Genomic DNA, 7,607 nt, shown 5'->3' on the forward strand with positions numbered 1-7,607 from the left:
GTGGAAAATATAGGAGTTGGAATATATTCTACTTGTTGAAACATATTGCAGATTATACCAAAGCTAAATGATAAATATGCTATTTTTTTTTTTCCTAAAGAGAATGCCAGAAACAACGTAAGTAATACCAACAACAATTATACTAATTTTAAGATTCCACAAAGAACACATATATTTCAGAGGGCAGGAACCAGGTTAACAGGATCACTCTTGTAAACATGTTTATTTGTGCACTTGACTATCTACTATAAAATTATACAAGTTCCATAGGGGTCATTGTAATACCTTTTATGGAAAATTGCTTTCAGTGTGAACTGTCATAATACATGGTATTAGCACCCTTCCTAAAGAAAAACTTGCAAAATGAAACTAATAAATCTCTATCAATAATGACAATGAGGGGGACAGTATTAGACTTATTTTTATTGTTTTTCCTAAAGTATGTTCAAATATTCATGAACCCTAAATGAGGAAACAGTATGTAATATTTAAGGGTATGTAGCATTTTAAGATAAGCACACAAACACATTGATTAACAATTGTCATTTGGAAATTAACCTTCAGGAAGAGGCATTTTCTTCCCTAATACTCTGAAGAAAAGGGAAAAAAACATAGAAAAAAACCCATGTTAAGATCCATATGACAAATGCATTTTGTAGTTGTTTTATCCCTTAGGATTTCAATCCAGTGCCATTAAGCTGAGTGTAGCCTTCACCATTGGAAATGTTGGGAGCAGGGCTGGTCCTGACACCCTGGCTGTCTGCATACGCACGGGGACTCCTTTGGAGGAGTGATGTAAAAGGTTGTAGCCTACTTGTAATTAAGAAATTTTTGCTCTACAGCACTCTTGTTCATCTGATTTATATTATTTGAGACTTATTTCTGTTCTGGAATGACCTCTGGCTCGGTGTGCTGAACATGCTGAAGCAGGTAGGAGGAGCCATGTCTCAACCAGCGATATCAGTGATCTCAAACATAACATGGCATTTTGTTGTAATTGTTCATGGATGATAAAGAGCCGTGAATTACATTAGTTGATTTGTAGGATACTTGTCTAGGGACTGTTATTGCCTGGGAATTTACAGCCTTCAGCTGCAACCCACGCGTTTGTCTCCCAGCCTTTGGGGCTGCGGATGGTTTGGCTGCTGGGGGTCGGTCGGGTGCCGGATCATTCGTGTGGGCAATGCAGAGACCGTAGGAGAAGAAAAGGCGCTTCTGGGCAGGACTAGGGCTCATTGCTCTGTGGTAAATGCATCAAGCCCACCACGAGGAAGGGAGGTTGCAACTCTGCTGTTTCAGTAAATCTGACATACACCAGGAAATTCTTTGCAAAGGTTAAAATGACTCTGAGTTGAGGCCGCAACACTAGGCCACAGTTAAAGTCTTAATGTTAAATTGACTTGGATTTTTTAGTCATAGGCTAATCATTACTACTAGTTAACATGTTTTATTTAATTTATTTTTTTTTTTGTATTTTTCTACAGAAAGGATTAAACTCAAGAAAAATGTTATGAGTTTATGGCAGTCCTAAATAAACTGTAACCGATTTACTCGAATAACCCGTAATGGTGTGTAAATAGTGACTTTATGTAAATATAGAAACATGTAATTTAACTTAGGCATTATTGCAAGACTGGAAGGCCCAGGAGCTGGCAGTTTGCCACTCCCTGCAGGTTCACTGGGTCAAATTTGGCCTGTTTCGGGTAGCGAACTACAGATTCTGTTCAGTCCCTTGTGTAAAATGAACTATTTCTGTTTGTTTTCGAGTGGGGGATGGGCAAAACCATTGTCACCTGGGTGCTGCTCAGCTCCTTTGCCAAGGTGTGAAGGGGTACGGACGCCCTCCTGCTCCTTGTGTGATCCTGCTAAAACAGGGCTGGAGGGAGCTGACACAGCAAAGCAGGGAGGCTTGCAGTGCCTCGCCTCCTGTGCTGTGGAAAACCAGAAGCCTTCACCTTCTAGTGCTGTCCATCTGGCACCTTTCTCGAGCACTAAAATTGACTTGAAGAAAAATCTGAGGAAAAAAGAAAAGAATGATTGGTGTTATTTTTACTTGGTATTCTGTAATGGTGTGTAAATACATACAGAATTCTGTAATTTGTATAAATATATTGCTATAGAATTTTGAAAATTGGTATTATTTGCTTGATGTCCCTTCAGAGCATTTTCTTATAACTGTGCACATGAGTAATAATGGGATGGCAAAGAGATGTGCTTGCTTATTCCTAGAAAGAGTGTGAGAATATTCCAGGAAGACAAAAATCATCAATATTTTCTATGCCTTTTTGCTAATTTGGAAAAAAGCAGGGAGATGTCTTTTTGGCAAGAATTGTATTAGCATTTCACCAGAAGCAGATCTGTCTGGGCAAGCAGTATGGCCCAAAAGATGATGGAGATCCAGACTAGTGTTATAATATGGGCTGGTGTGGAGCTGCATTTGGTAATGTGTAAGACAGCACTCCCAAACATAGGTGGGGTGAATGAAACCTGGCAGAGCTGGCCAGTGCAGAGTGGAAAGAGAAAAATCCTAGGAAAATCGCCTTAAGTTTCTACTAATCAATGCAGGACTCAAACTGCCTGCCAACTGGATAGGAAAAAATAAAAAAAAAAATGATGTCTTTCGAAAATGACAGGGTACAAGATGTGGAGGCTGGAGATGAGACTCTGGCCTAAAAAAAATCAAACTCTTCTGTTGTCCCCCTGAAAAGAAGATAAATGTGAGTTTAATAAATATGCAAATAGGAGGGAGTTGAAAAGATGCTTCTAAGGCAGTTTCTTTGTATATAGAATATTGCTAGAGGTAAGAGAAGATGCTTCTGCAGCATGCCTTTCACAATCCCTAGCTTATGCTCTGCTCTGCCTCTTGTACCAAGTAATGAAGTGTCTTTAAGGTTCAGCTCTGTTACTCATGATTATAGGAGTAGAAATGGAAGGGCTGTGAGCCATGCTGAATACCTTCTTGTATGAACTCCTGTCCCACCTAGTGAATTCTCCCAAGTTCTCCATGAGGTACATGAGCAAACCTCGAGATGTGACCAGGCTCCTTACAACGGCAGTTTGTTTTGCAGAAATTGAGAGGTTCCAGATTCTTTGAAATTTTGATGAAAATTTTGGAAACTCAGCCCTCTACTGTGTATGTGCAGGCAGCCATATTTGTAGGTAAACTGGGGAAAGAAGTAACCAACCATGTAATCCTCAATGTTTTATTCCACATGGCCCATTGTTTACTGATCTGAGAATAAAACCAGAAGATTTCTGTTTTGCAGAATTTTATCTCTGTTCTTAAACTGTTAGAGCTCTCCATGGGTTGTTCACAAGTCAGTTCTGTCCGGCCTTTTTGGGATCTTTCACCTTTCCATAACATTACAAGGTGGTTTTCCCATCTGGCCCCCAAGTAAGTACCGGTAGCAAAAACTCATCTCCTCTTGTCAAGAAGCTGGAACAGTCTGCCCTAGAGTTTGTTGAAGTATGCAGGTCATGGATAATTGGCACCTTAAATCTAGGTCTTGAAAGATAATTAGTGATTAGAAACAAAAAATGCTGTTGTGAAGGTGTCTTGCCAGGTCAGATACTAGAAGTTTGAAAGCAGAAAATATTTCATGATGCTCTGGACATTTTAAGTGAGAATAATAACCAAGTTCCACCTGCAAAGTAATTTATAAAACCCAGTCTTTTTGCTTTTTTCCCCTCATGGTTTTCTACCTTTAATAGCTTGTGTGTGTGTTTTCTTCTACCCAGTGATATTAAGAATGATTATTTTATTTTTTCATTCATGATTTCTGAAGTCCAATTGCCTTTGTATAATTTTTCAGAGTTATTCTAGCCTGAGCCCTGGGGCAGGAAAATTGCCATGTGATTCTGGATTAGGATAGAGGACCACATGCTGTGCAAAGATGCTGCTCTTGCGCTCAGAGTAGCTGTTACAGTCCATAGGATGACCTTTTCTTACCATATCTATTATCTATGTGGAGGGCAACAACATTAATTGTACTTTAATACTTTGTATGTTGTTGTTGTCATGGGAGAAGTCTTTCCAAGTGATCCTCAAGTCATGCCAGTTTTATTAAACCATATGTTGCTTGAACAACCTCTCACAAATATTTTGTCACAGAGAGCTGTGTATAAAATAAATTTTAGCTCTATATTGTTTAGTGATGCAAAAGGGATTTCACTTCATAGCAAAAAAAAAAAAAAACAAAACAAAAAAAACCCAAAACCAAATAAATCCAAAACAAACAAACAAACAAAAAATCCCCAAACCCCCACCAAAAAAACAACAACAACAAAACTCCTAAAAAAACTGCCAAAAACCCCCGCAAGCCCAAGCACACGACTCCCTTTTTCTTTAGGTTGAGGGAAATTAGTTTTATGTGCACAAATCACAAGTAGAAACTACATAGTCAAAAGATTCTGGAATTAGACTGAACTGTCAAAATGTTTCTCACATTTCTGTTTTCTTGAGAAATCACAGGCTGTCAAATTATGGTGATATGCAAACTATGCCCTGTAGTTATTTTTTTCCATGTCCAAAGGGTCTGGATTTATGTATATCTTACAGTTGGAGGCAGTCAGTCTAGGTGAAAAGAGCATTTCTGTAACGTTGGAACTCATTCATTTTATTGACAACCTCCCCCCTGCCCCCGCAGAGAGTAGCTTTAGTTAAAATTATTATTGTTATTTCTACCCTTGTTGAGAGAGTAGATGTAAACATTGAAACAGTGTCTTGAAATACTCCCTCACAGCTGTGCTCTTGAATGCATACTTCTTTCTTTTATATTTCTTATGCAGTATGATTTCTACTGCTTTTCAGAAATCTTTATGCTTGTTATGAATGTCCACAGACTGAAGTAGTTGCAGTCAAATTATGTATCTCTTGTCTTCCTTAGTTAAGCCAGTTTTCTCAATCTCTAATGTTTTGGCAGGCAAGGCTGTAACTTCTCAGGTAGGACTCTCATTTTTCCTTTTCTTCCTGCTACAATCCATCTTTTTTTATTCTTGAACTGTAGTTAATTTCACAAACCTTCACAAAGTACCTGCATGGTTAGGTCCATCTTATTGTCATTACCTGGAAGCAGAAGACTTGCTGGTAAACAGTTCTCTGTGCATTTTCATCTTCGATACGTTGTTTGGTTTGACTCCAGATGAAATCATGGCTTACATCTTCCTGTTCAGGATGGTTTGGGTCTTCATCACACTGTGTCCCTAGTGTGACCATTAGAAGGGTGTTCAATATATGATGTCAGTTTATTTGGATATGGTGTATCCATTCAATTTCTCCTTTCACTAAGTGTTCTGTGCAAGCCTGTGTTTATTATCCATTAAGATAATTTAACATCTAAACTACATTGTAGACGTCACCTTATTAATTTGAAATCTCTTGATCAGCCACTTTGTATTACTTTGTGTTGGCAACTCATTGAATTTTAAGGACTTGACTTGTGTTAAAGATGCACAATTTGGTTGTCAATCCCTTTTCTTGTAAGACCTGAACCATTCTCTGAAGAATTAAAGTCAGGTTCACATCCCCAGTTCCATTAAGGATATTTTCCTCACTGGCTCCCGTCCACCCCACTGTCCTTTGGAGGAAAGCAATTCTTTTGGCCTCTTCGATGTGCATGGGGATCATTCCCAAATAGACTGTTGTATTATGTACTCTCCTGTGTTAGCTCTCCTCCTTCTAATAAAACCCATTTTTATTTTTAAGGTGCTTCTTCCGATCACCTCAACCTTCCTAATATAATTTTGTGGTATTTGGGTATTTAGGCTGATACTATCAATGAAACCTGTGTTTTGTAACTGTGATTGTGTCCAGTGTAATCTCATTACCAATCAAGTCAGTCTTTACCCAGTAAAAAATTTTGAAAGAAACAGTGAAAGAAAAGAAAACTGCATGTTACCCCTTATCTCAAGTGGATTTGAAGGAAGCTAATGTGAACTTGCTCATGCTAAGATCCCTCTCAACAGATTTCCATACTCCTAACTGTCTTTCTGGGATTCTGTAATGTCCCATTACTTTCCAATTGATATTATCTGTCATCTTAGCAAAAGCTTTTGTCAATGTCTATGACGTTGATGTAAATGCTCTGCTAAGGGGATGGTGTTACTGACACAGTCACTGACATTTCCTGTTGCTTGAGATCAGCCTGCTCTCTTCCAAGTGGCATGTCCCCTGCTCGTTCCAGCCTCTGTGACAATGTGCTGGCCAGGCTTCTTGGTGTAGAAAGGAAGCTGTTGTCATTTGGTTTATTGTACTGCACAAGCAGTTCCCTCAGCAAGAGACTACCTTCCTTGTTCCAGGACCACATGCAGGAGTTCATGCTTGACTTCAGTAGAATTTGCACCTCTTATCTTTCCCACCTCAGCCCATATTCCATGTACCTAATTAATGTTTCTATTTTTATGGCCTTATTATCTATCTGAAAAATGCACTGTTGGTGTATGCCTAAAGGCTGCTCAGACTGGTGTTTTCTTTCTGGACTGTCTATGAGTTGTTAGAAACACAAAGGTACTCTGCTAGAAGCATCTCATAGCCTTCCTTCTCTTTAGGACAAACAGACCTGCTTGATTAGATGAAGGGATCTCAGGAGTATCCCCACTCTTCTGTAGCAGCATCATGGAAAACAAGCCAAGTTCTGATCTCAGCTGTCAATAATGGTCTTTGCTGTATAAATTTGGTGTCTGTGACATCGTAAAACGCCCCCAAAACTAGATGAACAACAGGTTTGACAGTACATGTGAACCTGCTTATTTCCATTTCCTCTCTTGTATTGCTTAAATAAACAATTAAAAATCAGCCAAGATACTCTTGAGTTGAAATTTTGAAGTCAAAGCTGTGTTACTTGTAGTCATATTTTCAGTTATGATAATAGGTAAGTGTTACACAGCTCATGAAGCAGTGTCCAGCTGAGCATCCATTTCTTTCTTAATGGAAGATGTGATTTGCTCACAGAGCTGTAGTCTTGGAGACCATATTCAGCTGTTACATGGGTATGCAAGGCCTCTGATGCACAGTAGAAGTGCTTACCTCCCCACCTGCTGCAGATGCCTATTAAACCTCCCCTCAGCTGCTGCTGCCCAGCTCCAGGGTTAACTTCCACCAAGGCAAAGTGCTCACTCGGACAGGCTGAGGAACTGGTCTGCACTGCAGGAAAGTCTCTCTGAAACAGGGAAGCCATGTCCCTGTGGAGAGGAGGGAGAGGCAGCAGAGAGAGGTGTAGAAAACAGGGTTCACTTTAGCAGGGGGACAAGGAAGTTCCTGGGTTTGCTAGGGGGAAATTAGCACAGTCTGAAATGTAATAAAACAGAAATACAAATGTTTCTGTTTCTTCTCCCTGCTTTGTCCGTGTGCTACCCCTTTTCCCCCAAGCACACTCTCTCCACTTTCCAGCTAACTGATGCTTCTTAGCAACTTTAGAAGACCATGTGTTGCACACCTTTAATGAGTGATCCATCTCAAGGGTCAGATCCATAATGTAAGTGCTAAAAGGACTCAGACCAGAGAAGAGGGTCTGTTTTGGGAAACTCTTCTTCCATATTCTGAGGACTGAACAGCCTCACTGTTGACATGAGTGGGTGCTGCAGAGCCTGGTCTGCCAAGGTGTGTGCCA

The sequence above is a fragment of the Vidua macroura genome, chromosome 2, assembly GCF_024509145.1.
Source record: "Vidua macroura isolate BioBank_ID:100142 chromosome 2, ASM2450914v1, whole genome shotgun sequence".
Taxonomy (NCBI): Eukaryota; Metazoa; Chordata; class Aves; order Passeriformes; family Viduidae; genus Vidua; species Vidua macroura.